At 46.4% G+C, this 20,795-nt stretch overlaps 1 protein-coding gene across 4 annotated transcripts in view; it reads left to right on the forward strand.

Annotated features, from left to right (window-relative positions):
- ERO1B (endoplasmic reticulum oxidoreductase 1 beta) overlaps window positions 1–20,795 on the forward strand; it is a 281,408-nt gene that overhangs the window by 150,352 nt on the left and 110,261 nt on the right. The gene's annotated exons all lie outside the window — the stretch shown is intronic.

Raw genomic sequence — 20,795 nt, forward strand, 5'->3', positions numbered from 1 at the left:
GCGGAATTGGATATTACAGGTCCCAGCGCTACGGTGCCCTCTGCGCAGAACCCCCTGCTGGAAGGTCTTCGTCCTACAGCCCGCTATTTTCCATTCTTACAAGCGGCACAACTACTAATAGATTTAGAATGGGCGGCACCAGCGGCTTCCTTCAAAGGGGGTCGGGCTCTGCAGAGCATGTACCCATTGGCACCGGCTATCCAGGACCTGCTGGCGTGCCCTCAGGTGGACGCCTTGATTAGCGCTGTGGTCAAGCGCACTACCATTCCAGTTGAAGGGGGGACGGCCCTCAGGGAGCCTCATGACCGGCGACTGGAAGCAATTCTGAGACAGACCTTTGAGGTGGCGGCTTTATCTTTGCGGATCACCACCTGCTGCACAGTGGTGACGCGTGCTTGTTTGTCACAGGTTAGAAACAACGCTCCGGCGGCGGACATGGAATCCGCTCTTTCGTTCCTTACAGATGCGACATCTGACCTGGTCCGGACAACAGCTAAAGGGATTTCATCCTCCGTAGCTGCCAGGAGGCAGCTCTGGATCCGGAGATGGTCAGCTAATGCGCCTTCTAAGACACGCCTCACCAGATTGCCCTTCAAGGGCTCCTTTCTATTTGGCAGCGACCTTGATAAACTGGCCAGTACATGGGGTGCCTCTCCAGTGCCCAGATTGCCAGAAGATCGGTTCAGAAGGGGCCAGCGCGCCTTTCCAAGGCCCTCCAGGGGCCAGAGTTCCCAGCATTTCGTTCCTTACAGGGGTCGCTACCAGGCACCTCGTCCTCCGGCCAGGACTCAGTCCTTTCGGACCAAGCAGCGCAAGAGGGGAGCAGGCCCGGGCTCGGGTCCCAGCCGCGCCTCCCAATGAGAATCCGCCGATTCATCTGGGGGATGGAGCCATAGGGGGCAGGTTAACCCTCTTCTACCCCAGATGGGTCGAGATTACGTCGGACCAGTGGGTCCTCGCCGTTATCCGGGAGGGGTATTATCTGGACTTTCATAATCTCCCTCCGGACAAGTTTGTGGAATCTTCATGTCCCATACACAAGAAGGCAGCATTGGAAGCTACCCTGGTGAGGCTCCTGTCCTTGAAAGCCATCATTCCAGTACCTGCCTGGGAAGTGAATTCTGGACATTATTCCATTTATTTCATGGTACCCAAGAAAGGGGGTTACCTTTCGGCCTGTCCTGGACCTCAAGTCAGTCAAGCAATACTTACGGGTACCGAGGTTTTGCATGGAAACTCTACGCTCCGTCAAGGCCGCAGTACAGCCAGGAGAATTCCTCACGGCATTTGACCTGTCAGAGGCATACCTGCATATCCCGATCCATCCGGATCATCAGCGCTACCTACGCTTCAAAGTTCTAGGCCGCCACTTCCAGTTTCGGGCTCTGCCCTTCGGGTTGGCAGCATCACCACGGATATTCACCAAGGTGGTAGTAGTGGTAGCGGCGGCACTCAGGCGGGAAGGAATTCTGGTCCATCCCTACCTAGACGACTGGCTGATCAGGGCGAAATCACGAGAGGAGAGCCTTCGGACAACCGACAGAGTGATTGCCCTTCTGGAAAGCTTGGGCTGGGTAATCAACCTCAGCAAGAGCTGCCTACAGCCTTCCCAGTCACTGGAATACCTGGGAGTACAGTTCGACACCCGGTCAGACACAGTCAGTCTCACTACCAAGAGAAAGTTGAAACTTCAGCAGCGTATCCAGTATTTGATGGGAGCCAGTCGGCCCATAGCCTGGGATTATCTGCAGGTTCTTGGTCTCATGGCATCCACCCTGGAAGTGGTACCTTGGGCGAGGGCCCATATGAGACCTCTACAACACTCCCTGCTCTCTCGCTGGAGCCCCCGTCTACGGAACTACTCCACGCGCCTTCATCTGCCAGCCAGAGTGCGGACCCAGTTACGGTGGTGGTTGCAGTCCAACCACATGAGCAGGGGGTCGAAGATGTCATCACCCACGTGGACTTTGCTCACCACAGATGCCAGCCTGAGCGGCTGGGGTGCACACTGCGAAGAACTCACCGCACAAGGGCGGTGGAACAGAGAAGAGTCAGCGTGGAACATCAACAGTCTAGAGGCCCGGGCAGTCCGATTGGCATGCCTTCGATTTGCTCACAGATTGAAGAACAGAGTAGTCAGAGTGATGTCTGACAACGCCACCACGGTGGCATACATCAACCGTCAGGGCGGAACCAGAAGCCGACAAGTATCTCTGGAGATCGCCCCACTGATGGCTTGGGCAGAGGCGAATCTTCAGGACATCTCCGCCGTCCACATTGCCGGGAAGGACAATACCACAGCAGACTTCCTCAGCAGAGAAAGCCTAAATCCGGGAGAGTGGCAGCTGTCACCCACAGCCTTTCAGATGATTGTGGATCACTGGGGGATTCCAGACATGGATTTACTGGCGGACAAGTCCAATGCTCAAGTACCCAGATACTTCAGCCGCAAGCGCGACCCGTTCTCACACGGAATCGATGCCCTGGTCCAGCCGTGGCCTCCAGGGACTCTGCTATATGCCTTTCCTCCGTGGCCTCTGCTGGGCGCCATCATCCACAAGATTCAGAAACACCGTGGCCTAGTTCTTCTAGTGGCACCAGACTGGCCAAGAAGACCCTGGTACGCAGACATGAGAAGACTCTACTGGCAGGGGAGCCTCTTCCCCTGCCTCCTCTCCGGGACCACCTTCGTCAAGGTCCCATCCTCCACGAGGATCCAGCTCAATTCTCTCTTACGGTTTGGCCATTGAGAGGGCTAGACTGAAGAAAAGAGGTTACTCGGAGCCCGTGATAGATACTCCTCCAAGCTCGTAAGATTTCCACGTCCCTCACCTACGTAAGGATCTGGAGAGTGTTTGAAGCATGGTGCGACACTCATGGCACCAATCCACATGCGACCACAATCCCTATTGTGTTGGATTTCCTGCAGGATGGATTTCAGAAGGGTCTCTCCCTCAGCTCCATCAAAGTTCAGGTGGCTGCGCTGTCTTGCTATGGTCCCAGGAGGGATGGCAAGACCGTCGCCAAGCACCCAGATGTTTCTCGCTTCCTGCAAGGAGTCAAGCATATTCGTCCGCCACTAAAGTGGCCTGTGCCCTTATGGAACCTCAATCTTGTTTTCGATTTCCTCGCGGGATCTACCTTCAGACCCCTTCGGGGACTGTCTCTCCGTTCTCTAACCTTGAAGATGGTGTTCCTATTGGCGGTATGTTCGGCACGCCGCATCTCAGAGCTACAAGCACTGTCCTGCCTTGATCCCTTTCTCAGAATCACTCCTGAGGCTATCCATCTTCGTACGGTTTCCTCCTTTCTACCTAAAGTGGTTTCACAGTTTCATCTTAACCAAACCATATCCTTGCCTACCACGGCGGGTTTGAAGAAATCTGAAGAAGGGCGGTTATTACGCCATCTCGACATTGGCAGATTGCTGCCCAGATATCTGGAAGTGACACAAGAAATACGAAAGACGGACCATCTGTTCGTCCTGCACAGCGGGAGGAAGCAAGGTGAAGCGGCCTCGCGGCCCACCATAGCCCGCTGGATTAAAGAAGTTATCAGAGCAGCTTACGTGGAGGCCGGGAAGTCTCCGCCTCTACAAGTCAAGGCTCATTCTACCAGAGCACAAGTGGCATCTTGGGCAGAATCCAGGATGCTGTCGCCTGCAGAACTCTGTAAAGCGGCGACGTGGTCCTCCCTCCATACCTTCTCCAGGTTCTACCGTCTGGATGTCCAGGCCAGGGAGGACTCAGCATTTGCGAGGGCGGTCTTACATGGTCCTCAGGCAGCCTCCTGCCCAGGCTGGGAGTAAAGCTTTTGTACATCCCATTCGTTTTGAGTCCATCTGGCTACACGCCAGGAAATGTTGAGATTACTTACCTGATAATCTCCTTTTCCTTAGTGTAGACAGATGGACTCGGCATCCCGCTCAGCTGTCTGCGTACATGGGTTTCACCGATTCAAGGTAAGCCATGGCATTTGTTTACATAAGAGCGTACACTCTACCAGGTGTCAACGCCTTCCGGTTGTGAATGCTGGCGGTCTCCAGCCACTGTCAATCGGTCAGGGGAATCCTGTTTCACTTTTCACTGAGCGTCAGTACACACATCCATAACAGCTTTTGCAAGGAAGATTACTAAATTGCTACGCTTCCTGTGGGGATATATATACCCCATGCTGACGTCAGATCCGTCTCCAACTGCTAGCACGCGGATACTATCCCATTCGTTCTGAGTCCATCTGTCTACACTAAGGAAAAGGAGATTATCAGGTAAGTAATCTCAACATTTGCATTCACAAAAAAGAGGGGAGTAGCTTGCTTATTACGGCGGTTACTACCCCAAACCAAATAATGCCTGATACTTCACTTTCACTGCATATCCAGCATAGCTCACTGCTTCAACAGCAGGGGGGAATGAAGAAAAGATGATTTATATTCAGACAACCAACAAGGACTGAATTACATAGTCTGGATAAGCAAATAAGCATGGGTGTAGCTTGCTTGTTCGGCGGTTACTACCCCGAAGCAATTAAACATGATACTTCACTTGGAATACATATCCAGCGCAGCTCACTGCTTCAACGGCAGGGGGGAATGAAGTAAAGTGGAATTATACTCAGACAACCAACAAGGACTGAATTGCACAGGCTGGGTAAACAAATAAGCGTGGGAGTAGCTTGCTTATTGTGGCAGTTACAACCCCTAACCAATTAAGCTAGATACTTCAGTTAGATGCAGCTCCAGCACTACTCTCTACAGCAATGGCAGGGGTGGAAGTGAAATAGAACCAAAAAGTTACTAAAGGCCAAGAGTAACAGATAAGTATGAGAAAAGAATAAGTGTGAAAGCTTGCTGGGCAGACTGGATGGGCCGTTTGGTCTTCTTCTGCCGTCATTTCTATGTTTCTATGTTGAGGCCTCCCCCTACCAATTGTCGTTGCTTGTTCCTCTGAGGAGGAAGCTCCAGCAAGGTTGGCAGTTCTACCGGTGTCTACACCTCTGGATGAAGAATGAGCTCCTAGGGCCCATCCCCTTTAGCATACAGTGAGAATGAGGGTCTCTGACACCTGGTGGGAGGATCCAACAGAGTAGTTCTCCGAGGGCTCTGATGGTCTCCGATCACACCCTTCTCTTTCAGATGAGTGGAGGAAGTCCTCACTTGAGGATTTGACCTTCACAAGGTTTGTGAGGGTGATCACAGAAGCCATCCCATTTCAACTTTTAACAGGAAGATTCCAGGCACAAAATGCTTGAGATCCTCCAGTTTGTGGAGCCTCCTAAGGAGATTGAGGCGGTCCCAGTACATGAGATCTTTAAGGAGGTGCTGCTGAGGATAAGGGAACACCCCCTCACAGTACCTCCTGTTAAAAAGAAGGTGGACGGGGTCTACCTCATCCAGAAGGCCTCTGTCTTCGATAAGAGTCAGCTGCCCCATCAGTCGGTGGTCGAATCCGCTCACATGAGGGCCAAGCCTTGCTGACCCATTTCTCTGTGCCCTCAAGGAAGGTCCACAGAGAAATGGATGCTCTTGGGAGGAAGGTGTTCCAAGGCTCCATGCTTATTACCTGCATTGCTGCCTACCAGCTCTACATGAGCCGGTACTCGCAGGACATCTGAAATCAAGTGCAGGAGGTGGCTGAGCAGCTGTCTCTGCAGCAAGACATCCTCATGTCACTGGTGCAGAAGGGTCTGGAGTGCGGAAAACATGAGGTCCATGCGACTTAGTGTTTTCGAAATGGCATAGAGAATCTCTTCAGCGGGAATCAGAGCCCGCAGAATGGCATGACTGTGGGTCTTGGATCTCTGGCCTGAGGTACAGGAACAACTTGTTGACGTGCTGTGTACTGCAGAGAGGCTCTTCAGAGAGAGGGTGAGGGATGCTGTGGCCCAACTTCGGGAACACCATGTCAGACCCTACAACAGCTCAGTACTCCAGACTCCTCCACTACTCTGGACCTGTCTTCCTCATCGAGGGCCAAGGAAGTCCTTTTGCCAGAGGAAGTAATCCTTGCTCCTCCACCGCCTCACTCCTGTGGCCATTCCAGGCAGCAGAGAGCCCCCAAATCCCAGCTAGTTCCTCAGTCAACTCTGGAGATGGGGTTTTGACTGGACTGTAGGGGAATGTAAGCTAGTTTGCCCATACCTGGAACTATGGACTCTCCGGTCAGGGGCAGGCTACAGTTCTTTGCGAACCAGTGGCCCAGTGTAACTTCAGACCAGTGGGTTCTGTCCATCATAAGCCAAGGGTACTAGTTGAATCTATTGGGTGACCCACCAAATCGCCCTCCGTGTCCATATTGGGAGCGAGCCGCACATCAGGAGGTACTACAAGCATTGCTCTCCTCCCTCTTAACGGCCAGAGTGATCGAGCCCTTGCCATCAAGGCAAAGAGGGCAGGGATTCTACTCAGGTATGTATGATTCCAAAGAGAACAGGACTCTGTCCCATCCTAGACCTAAGGGCCTTGAACAAGTTTCTAAAAAGAAAAGTTAAAGATGCTTTCCCTGGGCACCTTGATTCCCCTTTTGCAAAGCTCCCTCGACCTAAAGGATGCATATACTCCTATCGAGATCTTCCTCGGTCGCAGGAAGTATCTCCAATTTGTGGTGGGAACACAGCACTTCCAGAACAGAGAGTTGCTGTTCCGGCTCGCATCTGCTTCACAGGTCACCTCTGCAGACTGGGAGTGCATGTATTCCCATATCTGGACAATTGACTGGTCAAGAGCACGTCTCAGGCAGGGGTCATGAGGTCAATGTGCTTGACCAGTCAGGTGTTGGGGTCACTAGGGTTTGTTCTCAATTACCCAAACTCCCATCTTTGCCTGTCACCTAAATTGGTCTTCATAGGAGCCCTACTAGACTCTGCTCAGTCCAAGACCTTTCTGCCTCACCAGTGAACCCTCACCATGGCGGCTAATGTGATAGATTCAAGAGCCAGCACAGGTGTCAGCCTGGCACATGATGTGGCCATATAGCCCAACAACCTCAACTTTTCATATTACTCCCTTGGCACATGTGCAGAGCCAATGGATCCTGAGGTCACAGTGGTGCCAGGCCACTTAGAGCTTCCAGGATTGCATCCAAGTCACCCCATCTCTCCGGGACTCATTGTCCTGGTGGCGGGTACTTTACTGGAACAGAGGATCTCCTTTCCTAGTTTTCCTATTCAAATTGTCCTAACCACGGTTGCATTTACTCTGGGGTGGGGAGCTCATGTAGATGGGCTCTGTACCCAGGGTCTTGTCAAATCAACTTCCTGGAGATTCAAGCAAACAGGTACGTGCTATGGGCTTTCAGAGATCAACTGTTCAACAAAGTTGTCCTGATCCAGACCAACAACCAGGTAGCCATGTGATACATCGTCAAGCAGGGAAGCACGGTTTCATACTTCCTCTGTCAGTGGTCCAGATGGCAAACCAGCCTTGGATGCCCTCACCCGTTATTGGGGCAAAGGTCTTCTGTATGTGTATCCTCTGATTCCCTTAGTAGCGAAGACTCTCATGAAACTTCCCAGATCTCATCACGCCAAGCCAAGACCAAGTCAGGCTATGGCATCCCAACCTCCAGGCCCTGTGGCACACAGCCTGATGTTGAGTGGTTAATCTTACAGCTGCTTGATCTTTCAGAGCAGTGGTCCCCAACCCTGTCCTGGGGGCCCACTAGCAAGTCGGGTTTTCAGGACATCCACAATGAATATGCATGAGAGAACATTTGCATGCACTGCCTCATAACATGCAAATTTTCTCTTATGCATATTCATTGTGGATGTCCTGAAAACCCGATTGGCTAGTGGGCCCCCAGGACAGGATTGGGACCATTGTTTCAGAGGATGTCTCTGGTGCTGGTGGCTTCTAGAAAGCCATCCATTAGAAAGTCCTATGGATTGAAGTGGAGGAGGTTTTCCATATAGTGTGAATAGATGGCGGTTACTTCAGCACACAGGGTCAGCAAGCTCCAGGCCTTAGTGACTTATCCACCTTATACTAAGTTTTATCATAACAGGGCGGTCTTGCATATGCACCCTAAATTCCTGCCTAAGGTGGTGATGGATTTCCATTTTAATCAGTTTATTATCCTGTCAATATTCTTTACCAGGCCCCATTCACACCAAGGCAAACGAGCACTGCACAGTTTGAACTGCAAGCGAGCCTTTTCCTTCTGTCTGGCATGGACAGAAGCCCATAGACAGTCCACCCAACTTTTTGTTTCTTTTGATAAGAATAATTTGGGCGTTGCCATTGCCAAACACACTATCCAGTTGGCTAGCGGATTGCATCTCCTTCTGTTATGCCCAAGCGGGACTGCATCTTGGTGGTCATGTCAAGCTCATTCTGTCATAGCCATGGCATTGTTGGTGGCCCACTTGTGAGCAGTTCCCTTGGAGGAGATCTGCAAGGCTGCGATTATGGAGTTCTCTCCACACATTCACTTCTCATTGTTGTCTGGATAGGGATTGCCAACATGACATGTTCAGCCAGTCTGTCCTTTGGATTCTGTTCGAGGTTTAGAACCAAACGCTCCCACCTAGGGTCCATTGTTTGGGTTCAGGCTGTCTTCCCCTCTGTTACCAACAGCACCAGTGGTGTTATGTTCATTGGCACCTGGTTAGGTGTCTTTCGGACCCCTTTTTTGTTGGGGAGCAGCCTTTAGCTAGAGATTTACTCATGTGAGGACTACCATCCTGCTTGTCCGCAGAGAAAGCAGAGTTGCTTACCTATAACAGGTGTTCTCACAGGACAGCAGGATGTTAGTCCTCACAAAACTCAGCCGCCACCCTGCGGAGTTGGATTTCTCCTATTTTTTATTTTTAATTGTAATTCTATGTTACAAGATTAAAGAGGGACCCTGCGAGGACACGTGATATAGGACATGCTGGGCATGCTATAGACATAGGTTGTAAATCAAATATTCCTGAAGAAAATGAAGGGTGGGAAACCCAATGAGACCTCATATATTGCGTGCCCAATGTCTAGGCTTTATGAGAGCTTATAGTGGCGCAAGCTTCTCCTATGGTATAATCATAGGTCTCAATGAGCTGAATTTAACGGGACGCTTGTGAACAACAGCTGTCCCAATTAATGCACTAATGGTCTCAAAAGTGCTGGAAAAGTTGTACTTAACTTGCAACTTCAAAAACAACGTCAAGTTGACAGGAGCTGGTGATAGAGATGGTAAAGTCCGACTTCTTTCCGACACGTCGTGTTTCGGAGGGGAAACCTCCTTCCTCAGGGGGTCGGACACCGCTGTTTCCTGCTTTAGACTCTTGCCGAAAATACTTGACTTACTACGGATGAAAATGAAGAAAGCACAAAGGAGATAGTGCATATAAAGTCCCACCACAAAATTACGATAGCAGTATCAATGGGAAGAGCACTCACTGTATGTGATACGCTGACTTGAATAGCTGTCCTAACCGGCGTCTTTATTACGCTCTATGGGTGGAACGACATACAATGAAAATACTCCCTTTAAAGTTGATGAAAACTACTTGCCTTAAGTCCATGTACTCTACCTTGTCAGAATGCTGAAGTCAATCGCTGTGCTGTAGATGTACTATCGGCAGCGCGCGGTTCAAGAACGCCGGCCTTTAAGCAGCTGAAAAAAGCGCCAAAAATAGTGGGTGTGTCCTATTATGGGCATTTACGTCACTGAGGAGGCCATTTTGAGACCATAACTGTCCATATATGGACAGTGACGTTGGCGGTGGCCATTTTGGATTTACTGTCGCTGGGGGAAGTCCATATGCGATATGGACTTCTCCCAGCGACAGTAAATCCAAAATGGCCGCCGCCAACGTCACTGTCCATATATGGACAGTTATGGTCTCAAAATGGCCTCCTCAGTGACGTAAATGCCCATAATAGGACACACCCACTATTTTTGGCGCTTTTTTCAGCTGCTTAAAGGCCGGCGTTCTTGAACCGCGCGCTGCCGATAGTACATCTACAGCACAGCGATTGACTTCAGCATTCTGACAAGGTAGAGTACATGGACTTAAGGCAAGTAGTTTTCATCAACTTTAAAGGGAGTATTTTCATTGTATGTCGTTCCACCCATAGAGCGTAATAAAGACGCCGGTTAGGACAGCTATTCAAGTCAGCGTATCACATACAGTGAGTGCTCTTCCCATTGATACTGCTATCGTAATTTTGTGGTGGGACTTTATATGCACTATCTCCTTTGTGCTTTCTTCATTTTCATCCGTAGTAAGTCAAGTATTTTCGGCAAGAGTCTAAAGCAGGAAACAGCGGTGTCCGACCCCCTGAGGAAGGAGGTTTCCCCTCCGAAACACGACGTGTCGGAAAGAAGTCGGCCTTTACCATCTCTATCACCAGCTCCTGTCAACTTGACGTTGTTTTTAAGTTGCAAGTTAAGTACAACTTTTCCAGCACTTTTGAGACCATTAGTGCATTAATTGGGACAGCTGTGGTTCACAAGCGTCCCGTTAAATTCAGCTCATTGAGACCTATGATTATACCATAGGAGAAGCTTGCGCCACTATAAGCTCTCATAAAGCCTAGACATTGGGCACGCAATATATGAGGTCTCATTGGGTTTCCCACCCTTCATTTTCTTCAGGAATATTTGATTTATAGTCTATATTGGTTGTTTCCTGACATTGTGGATTCTTCTATTATTGTATAGACATAGGTTGGGCATGCCCAACCTATAGACATAGGTTGGGCATGCTCAGTGTGCCTAGTCAAAGTTCTGGAAATTTTGACATGTTTTCCTCATCAGGGCTCCATTTGATGATGTCACCCATGTGTGAGGGCTAACATTCTGCTTTCCATAGAGAACACCTATTAAGGTAAGCAACTCGGCTTTGCCCAGACTGAGAGGGAAGGTCTTCTTGGCTGCAGAGTTGGGGAATTGGTGGTTTGGACTTGGGTGCATTCTTTTTTTGATTTTGAAAATCATGTGCATATATTTAAAAAAAAAAAAAAAGTTTTAGGAGAGGTTCAAGGTGGCTACTTGAAGGATGCCCCCCCCCATGCTGCTCTGATGCCTGGATTTCTTCTTTTTGAAATAAAAGTTGCCTTTAACTTGATATTATACCTCATAAAAGGAAGGGGAAGATTCGACTCTTTCCTTCGGAATTGGATATCCCCTCAGGTCAGCGGTTTATATCTGAGTTTGCTGTCCTTAACCCGGAAAATAGGGCATCGAGCCCCGCTGGCGATTCGGCAAGAGGAGTGCTGTTTTTGCCTAGGGAATTGTCTCTGAGCCCGCTGGATCCTCGGGCACCGCCGCGAGCTTCTCCCCTGCACACCGCCGACAGAGCTGAGTTGCCAGTGGATGACATCACTGGGCAGACTCAGACGGGAGGATGTCTGCATCGGTTCAGTTGGGGAAACAGCTCCCTTCCAGGCTGTAGGCCCCGAAGCCCAGGAGAGTGGAGGATTGGGCGACGGAGTTGGCCCTCCAAGACCATCAGAGGAAGGTGGAAGCACAGCGGAATCAGGAGCCTACCATCTATGCCCCCTGGAGATAAGAAAACCGGCGGTGGTTACTTTGGAGTTCCTATGGGACCTTGTTGCAGGTATTGCTCTAAAAGTTAATGAACAAACCCGATCCTTAGAAACAGTGACTCATAACCTCGATTCAATTGAGTGATCATCTGCATTTATTTCAAGAGCATACTAACTCTGTTCGGAAGTTAACTAAAGATATTCAACACTTACAGGATTTAAATGCTGTGTCTGTTTGGGACCAGATTTCTTCATCAAGAAAGATTGGAATCAATGGAGAACTATTTGTGGCACCTAAATGTGAGACTCTTGAATTTTCCCAAGATGCTGGGGGAATTGTCCTTATTGACCTTCAAGAGGTATATGCAAGATGTTCTCAAGATCCCTGCGGAGATAGCTCGGTAGTCAAAAGAATAATGTTTCTTCCACAGAGACATGGTTCTTTATAGCAGTTTCAGATCAATGAGCATACAGAAATTGATAATTTAACTGATTATCTTGAAAATTCTAATTTGGAGATAACTGAACGAGCTGTTCTTTTTGTTACCTTCTTTTCTGAACAGGATTTGAGTCAGATAATGAAAAATTACTTCAAGAATTTAAATGTGTCTTACCATGGTGGTTTAGTGTGTATTTATCCAGATCTTTCAAGAATGACGCAGATGCGTAGGACGTCCTTTCATTCTATGCGGTGTGAATTACTACCTTTAGGGGCTAGTTTATTACGTTTCCCCTGTAAATGTGTAATTAAGCTATCTGGGAATACATATATTTTCTTTTGTCCTGAACAATTACGGGAGTTCATAAATGGCAGAATGCAATAACCTGGCATATAAGGGAGGAAGGATCCATAGAGCAAATTGGGGTATCATGCAGTCTAGCTATAATGTTTTTTTGTTTCATATATGGTTTTCTCTGATTTTCCTTCTCTTTCCCTCCTATTTCCTATGAAAAGAATAAGAGAAAATTACTTCTATATGTTAATGTTTCATGGATCTTATTTGTATTTGGATCTGAAAGTCTAAGTTCCCCTTGCAAAGATGTTCTTTGTAAATTTTTAAAAATTTGATAAATAAAATTTGTTTTAGCAGATGTAATTTGCGTGGGTAGATAATTTTCAAAATACATGTGTATAAAGCCACTTTGAAAATTGGTGTAATTTATATGCAATGTTACAAAATTATCCCCTTAATGTTTAACATTTTTTGAAGGTTATAACGCTGAGGTCTGTATTCAAAAGCCATTTAGATGGAGTAACTGAAAAGTTATCCGTCTAAATGGCAAAACGGTGATATCCATCACCATTTGAGTCTACATTCTAGCCGCATAAATCAGAGGCGGGCGAAAGGCATTTCCGGGTGGAGTTAGCAGTCTAATTTATGCTGCTAACTGGTTGCACCAATGGGATGCCCTAACATTGGCCAGATATACTTATCCAGCTTTTTTTTAAGATAGCTGGCTACATTCAGCAGTGTTGCTGTGCCGCTGGATGGGTGTATCCGGCAAACTTAACTAGCTGCTCTGCAGCTGAATATCGGCCCCATTATTTTTAGTTTAATGTATGTTATCTAAATCTGGTCACAAGAATCGTAAACAAAATTATTGTAATAGTAAAGTATTATAGAAGAAATTGAAAATGGTTGAAAATCTTACCTACACCTATAAATTTTCTTGGCATTCTTAATGCTACCTCAGATAGTTATATTATAAATAGGAACACAATAGTCCTGTCATCACATTAAGAAGATATAAAATAGTTTTATTTTATGAAAGCATGGATTGAGATCATCTGTGCACCTGAATGTCTGAAAGATAGTCAAATGATAATAAATGGTTTAAAATTGTTTTGTTTTACTGGATATGTGTTTTCAGCATTAGCACTGAACCTTGAATATTATCTAGTATGACATAGTCTGCTTTTGGGCATTTGCATTTAAATGCTGTGGCAAACGTTACCAAAACATTGACGTTTTATTACATTACCGTAATACCTTGGTTTTTAATTAAAGGAAACATTTCCCTTCTATTTGTAGCGACTTACGCATTACACAATTTATAGTGCAGAGGTGCCACAGAAATTCTGAAGTTTTTTTAAAAATTTATTATTAGCATTTAAATCATGTACATGAGTTAAAGCCAGCAAAATTAATTATAATAACCACAAGAAATAATCTAGGAAAAATGCAAATTTATAATACAGTGGCTTGCAAAAGTATTCAACCCCCTAAAAATCAGCTGTTTTGTGTGGATTAAAATTACACTTGCACAGATTGTTCCAGATAGTGTGTTTATTGCAAACCAGTATGCCCTTAAAGTAAATTTTCAAAGTCACAATTCATTATTTTTCTGCATTTTCTGTAAAATATAATTAAAAACTTGTTATAAACTTCCCTAAGTCTCATCTCTGCCTGTCTCCTCAGCTGGATCTCATAGGCGCCAGGCTGGATACTGTGCAGGCGAAAGCTTTTTTGCCTAAAGACCAGGCGATCGCTCTTGCCTCGCTGGCTACCCTTGTCCAGAACAGCCAGAGGGTGCCAGCTTACCATCTGTTCCGCCTGCTCAGCCACATGGCGGCCTCCATCCATGTAACCTCTTTGGCTTGCCTCTGCATGAGAAGAGCCCAATGCACCCTACAGTCCCAGTGGCAGCAGGTTTCCCAGGATCATGAGACACCTGTCTGTCACGGACCCTGTGAGTGTGTCTATCCTGGTGGGAAGATCTTTCCAACCTAGAAAAGGACTTCCCTTCCAACCCTCTCTGCCTCAGGTGATTCTCACCACAGATGCTTCCCCCTCAAGGCTGGAGAACCTGTGTGAACGGTATTCACACGTAAGGCCTCTGGACTGCCTCCGAAGCACACTGTCAAATAAACTTCCTGGAGCTGTGAGAAATTCAGTATGCTCTGTGGGCATTCAGAGAACTGTTGCCATCCAGGGATATCCTTGAAGTGGAAAAGGTTTTCCATTTGGTGCGAGGGCCATGATTTGGACCCTTTCTCATGCCCCAACCCCCGGCTGTTGGACTACTTGTGGCATCTGTCTAAGTCTGGGCTTCAGACTAGCTCAGTCAGAGTGCACCTCAGTGCTGTCAGTGCATACCATCGAGGTGACGCTGGCATGCCCATTTCGGTCCAACTTATAGTGGGCCGCTTTATGCGGGGCCTCCTCCAGCCGAAGCCCCCTTTTCAGCCTCCAGTTGCATCTTTGGACCTCAATGTTGTCCTAGCATGGCTCATTTGTGCTCCATTTAAACCACTGCAATCCTGCAACCTGAAGTTCCTCATATGGAAAGTTATTTTCCTGATGTCGATTACTTCGGCTCATAGGTTCAGTGAGCTTCAGGCTCTGGTTATATACACACTATACATGAGGTTCTTTCATGATCATGTGGTCTTGCATACTCATCTGAAGTTTCTGCCCAAGGTGGTAATTGAATTTCATATCAACCAGTCCATCATTTTGCCCACCTTCTTTCCGAGGCCTCTTTCCCATCTGGGAGAATGGGCTCTTCATACATTGGTCTGCAAAAGGGCCTTGGCTTTCTGTCTCGACCACACTGCCAGCATTGACAGTCCACCCAGCTCTTCGTGTCCTTTGATTTCAACTGGCTCGGAGAGGTGGTGGGTAAACAGACCTTGTCGAACTGGCTGGCGGATTGCATTGCCTTCTGCTATGTGCAGGCAGGCCTTCCGCTAGCCGGCAAAGTGAAGGCTAACTCTGCGTGGGCTATGGCGACATTGGTGCATTTGCGTGCAGTCCCTGTCGTCCAGATCTGCTGGGCCACCACCTGGAAATCTCTTCACAAGTTTGCAGCTCACTATTGTTTGGATAAAGACTGGCATCAGAGCAGCACCTTTCATCAATCCATTCTGCGCAATCTATTCCAGGCCTGAACCCAACTCATCATGCCTTGAGGTAACCAGACAGCCCCCTGCTGTTCCACAGAGCCACAGTTGTGTTGTGCCCGTTGGCACCTTGTTTGGTCGCTGTTGGTCTCTCCTGTTAGCAGAGGCAGTCTGGAGCTTGGTATTCAGCCACATGTGAGGACTACCATCCTGCTTGTCCTAGGAGAAAGGTGTTCTCCTAGGACAGCAGGATGTTAGTCCTCAGGAATCCCGCCCGCCTCTCCATGGGGTTGGGTTCTCCTTCGGTTTGTAATTTTTTCGCTTGTATTTTGCTATGTTACGAGTCTAAAGGGGGACTTCGCATGGATGCGCAGATAGTGGCAGGCTGGGTATGCTCAGTCTGCTGGTCAAAGCTTCTAGAAACATGTGAGGACTAACATCCTGCTGTCCTAGAACACCTATTACAGGTAAGCAACTGTGCTTTTCTTCAAATTCACAGTCTGACCAATGATACTAGAATTAGGGGGTCTTTTATCCAGAAAAGCTGACCTTTTTTAATAATTCACAGACAGAGGACAATTGTAAGCCAATTGTTAGGGCAATATCTTTCATCTGTGTAAATTTGAAGCTTCCACAACAAAGGATTGAATACTAATGCAAGCAGCACTTTTCAGGTTTTAATTTTATTTTACAAAAAATGCAGAGAAATAATTAATTGTGGCTTTGAATTTTTACTTTAAGAGCATACTGGTTTACAATAAAAAAAAAAAAAACTATCTGGAACAATCTGTGTGTGATTTGAATACTTTTGCAAGCTACTGTATATTCCAAGTTCCCATAATGAAGAAAATAGGCGGTGGGCTAAAAGAAAATATTTCAATATGAGACATCACCCATATATAAATTCTAAATCCCAATTACCCCACAAAAACGATAACTTTAACTAGAGTGTGTGCACTGGTACGCGCCCATGGATGCAACAGTTTTATAACTTGCATGCATATATGCCCAGATGTTATAAAAAATAAACTGGATACAGGAAGGACCCAGAGATGGGCTTGGTGGGTGGGACTTCTGCTCTGCTGTTGCAGTGATTGGCTGCTGCCGATGAGGCCTGTCCATCTTAGGCACACCCAGAGCTGCAAATGTTCACAGGAACACATAGGCAGACCCGGCATGGCATTGCAGCAAGCAACAGCATCACAGATCAAGGAAGCTTCTGTGCAGCAGAAGAGAGGGAGTGTAGCACTCAGCTGGCTATAGCAAGGTATCAGGAGGGGAGGAATGAGTATTCTGGGAGGGGGAAATGAGTGTTTGGGGGCCAGAGATGTGCTCTGAGGGGGTGAGGAGGAGGGAATCCTCCTCCTCCTCCTCCCTTCCTGCAAGCCAAAGATGTCAACTTGAATGATGAGTACAGTATGAAATTGTTGTTTCTGGTAGGCTAGGCACATTTTATAACTTTTTGGTGCATACACTAGGAAAATTATAGGTGTTTCTGGTAATTATGCACATTATACAACCCTTTTTTATTATGAAAATGTTAGGTAAGGAGTGCTTTGGGAGGTTCGGATGCATTGTGGGTATTTCCATTATTTCTTATGGAAAAAATAGTCTTGACTTACAACCAACTTGAGTTACAACCAGCCCTCTGGAGCGAATTGAGTTCGTAAGTCAAGGGTCCACTGTATGGGAAAGTCTGAGGCCTTGGCCTCCTCACGTCAGGTGATGACTGTGGGGAACTGATTTTCCAGTGTGTTGGGTAGACAGTTCTTTCCGTTATTTAGGTATAGCTCTCGCTTTGGAGTAGATTTTATAAAGTTGCACGCATCCATGTTACCCGGCGCACACACAGGAACTTGCGATTTTATAACATGTGCACGTTATAAAATCGGGTCGGCGCATACAAATGGGTTGCACAATTGCAACTTGTGCGTGCCAACACCCGCAGCCTTCCCCCACCCCCAAATTTTTATATTACCTGTTGTGCTTGCCTGGAGGCAGGCGCAAGTAGCGCACGCTGGCACATGATCCGCTGGCACAGCGGCAAATGGCCCAGACCGCACCCTGGACCGCTGCGCCCCCTGCCTGCCCACTCCCTGATGCCCCGGGACATACGCACATGACCGGGCCTTTTAAAATAGGCTCGGCATGCGTAAGGCTGGTCACGCGCGTAAATCCCTGGGATTTACACACACAACCTTTTTAAAATCTAGGCCTTAGGAGCTACCCAAAATGTATGATTTAAATGTGCTTCCCCTGTTTAAAAAAAAAAAAGAAAGATAAATTGTTGCTATGGAATTCTCTGCCATTGCCCTTGTCTGGGCATATCAACCTTTTTAAAATGATGTTGTGGCCAAAGTGCCTTTAAATGCTGCAGGTTTTACCTATTTATCTACAAAGAAAGGGATATTCTGTTGTGTTATGCCATGCTATCTAGGTTTCTTTGGCAAGGGAAAAGGGCCCAAATATCAATTAATCATATGTTGGCGTGGCGGGAATGGGGACTGGGGGGTCCCTAGAATTGAGCTTTATAATGTAGTTTGCATATTGCGTCACTTGCAGGATTGGCTCTTCAATATATCTATATTTACCCCTTGAACCTGGGAAGAAGGGTGGGTAGTGCCTTTTAGGCTTCGTTTTGTTCTACACTCTGATTTCTCGGTTTTGCCCGCCCACATTAAGACGCATTACATTGTTCTAGCTATTAGGCGTGCATGGCATTTCCTACGTGATAGGCTACGCCATGCTTTATTTATTTAAAAGCTATTTCCCACGCCTTCCAAAGTTCAGGGCAGATTACAACCAAACATACACAATGGTATAACATAAAAACATTGGTTGACAAAATAGACACAAACTAAAGATAAAATAATTAAATAATTAAGAGGTTAAATAAGAATAAAACAGAATATAAATCAATATGGATTAAGAAGGAAATCTTCAGGGGAAGGGACATTGAAACAATTAATTTGTACATAAGTCGGGAAATACCTGCAGGAAAAGATGGCGTTTGGGAGGTTTTTTTAAGTCTTTTTTTTATTGGCGATTAATTGGGAGTCTGTTTTTATACCCTTACAAGGTGGTGGGAGCTTCTTAGCGAATTCGCAATCTAAAGCTTTTAGTGAGAGGGCATGGGAGGGGCTATGTCATGTTGCGCAAATGGTAGACATGGAAGGTCTCCTCAAGATATGGACATTCAATTTGGGATGAATATGGGGTAACATTTTGCGTACCATCAATTGAGACATTTTTTTAGGTCTTCTGACGAGCACTAATCTTCAGGAACATTTTAAAACACAAATTGAGTTTTTTCAAATTGGAATATGGAGCAAGATAGGAATTTCTCTTCTCTATAAGGTGTTATCTTGGCTACAAGACCCACTTACATTTGGTTCTTTATTAAACAAGTAGAAGGCTAAACTTCCATAAGAACATAAGAAAATGCCATACTGGGTCAGACCAAGGGTCCATCAAGCCCAGCATCCTGTTTCCAACAGTGGCCAATCCAGGCTATAAGAACCTGGCAAGTACCCAAAAAAAGTCTATTCCATGTTACCATTGCTAATGGCAGTGGCTGTTCTCTAAGTGAACTTAATAGCAATTAATGGACTTCTCCTCCAAGAACTTATCCAATCTTTTTTTAAACAAAGCTACACTAACTGCACTAACCACATCCTCTGGCAACAAATTCCAGAGTTTAATTGTGTGTTGAGTAAAAAAGAACTTTCTCCGATTAGTTTTAAATGTGCCCCATGCTAACTTCATGGAGTGCCCCCTAGTCTTTCTACTATCCGAAAGAGTAAATAACCGATTCACATCTACCCGTTCTAGACCTCTCATAATTTTAAACATCTCTATCATATCCCCCCTCAGCCATCTCTTCTCCAAGCTGAAAAGTCCTAACCTCTTTAGTCTTTCCTCATAGGGGAGCTGTTCCTTTCCCCTTATCATTTTGGTAGCCCTTCTCTGTACCTTCTCCATCGCAATTATATCTTTTTTTTCCAATTCAAACAATGGAGAAGCAATTGGTTTGACTTTTACAAAAATATTGGGATTGGTGGGGAAGTGACTCTGAGGGAGATTCAATATAAATTTTTGTTGAGAATCTGTATGCCCCCAGTTAGGTTGCTTACAGCAGGACTCCTACTATCCAATATATGTCCCAAGTGTTCCTCAGCTAGGGGCACTCTGGGTCATTATGTTTAGACTTGTTTTGTAATCCAAGCCTTTTGGAGCAAGTTGCACAGATACCTACAATATGTCCTTAAGAGTTCTTTCTCCCTTTCCCCGGAACTTGTGTTTGATTGTAAAGAAGCATTTGTCAGTGTTGAATAGGGAGACCGCCCTTTTTTGCGTAAGGCTTTGTTTCTGGGGAAGAAAGTATTACTCTGTGTGGTGTACTGCACACAGTCCTGCATATTGGGCTTGGAGCAATAGTAAGCATTATTTAATGCAAATTGAAAATATGGATATTACCAGATACTTTAAATGCAAACTGTGCTTTATAGCTATATGGGATAAATATATCCAATCGCCTTCCCCAATGGGAAGAAGTATGGTGCTTAATTACTCTTAATGATAGTCACCAATCTTCTGCTGTAGAGCAGGATTGGTTAACAAGTGTATACTGTTATGTTTGCTCTCTCATTTGTATATCTGTTACCACTTGTTCAAGGGTGGGGGATTTGGAAGGGATGGGAGGGGTGGAAAGGGGATGTAAGCTTTAATTTGATATATGCTCATCCTAGTGTGCATCAAAGATCCATGTACATCAGTAGTTTGTTTGTTTTTTTTGTAATGTTCTTGCTTACAATAAAAATTTGAAGTAAAGCCACCAGATCTAGAATCTCCACAGTCTACCACACCAGTTTCTATGGCTACATGACATTCTGAAACCTCCAACTAGAGTACTGACATGTTCATGAGTATTGCCTCAACTACAACCACCACATTAGATTCAGAAAGACCCAGTTCATTCATAGAATCATTATCTCCAATCCCGATAGATTGTGATAGGGGTGGAGGGGATCACCTGAGGCAGAAACACTTGGATGTTGTAAAAGCGCATTCATAGGCTGCCTTACCAGCATAGAAGTGATAGGGGAAGCAATGGCCTTTTCCTTCTCATATCCACTGATCACAATTAGATTTTTCTCAAAGGGGTGCACCCCTTTGGTGTATGGCTTTGGCAGCGCACACTACAGCATACTAAATTTTATAGGTCCTGGTGCCACTTTGATAACAGCGGCTGATTTCCTCCAAACCAGGACCATCAACAGTTTTGGCACAGGAAGCGAGCATTGGGACAAACTCAGGCGATGACTTCCTTAATAGCATTCCCCAATGAGAGACAAGCACGCTAGATTTTATAAGTTCCAATGCCTCCTTGATGATGTGAGCAGCTCCTGTACTCCAAACAAGGACCAGCAATAACTGCAGCACAAGGATTCCAGGTGCACTGGGACAAGCATGGTGATGACT

Source organism: Rhinatrema bivittatum, chromosome 3 (assembly GCF_901001135.1).
Source record: "Rhinatrema bivittatum chromosome 3, aRhiBiv1.1, whole genome shotgun sequence".
Lineage (NCBI taxonomy): Eukaryota > Metazoa > Chordata > Amphibia > Gymnophiona > Rhinatrematidae > Rhinatrema > Rhinatrema bivittatum.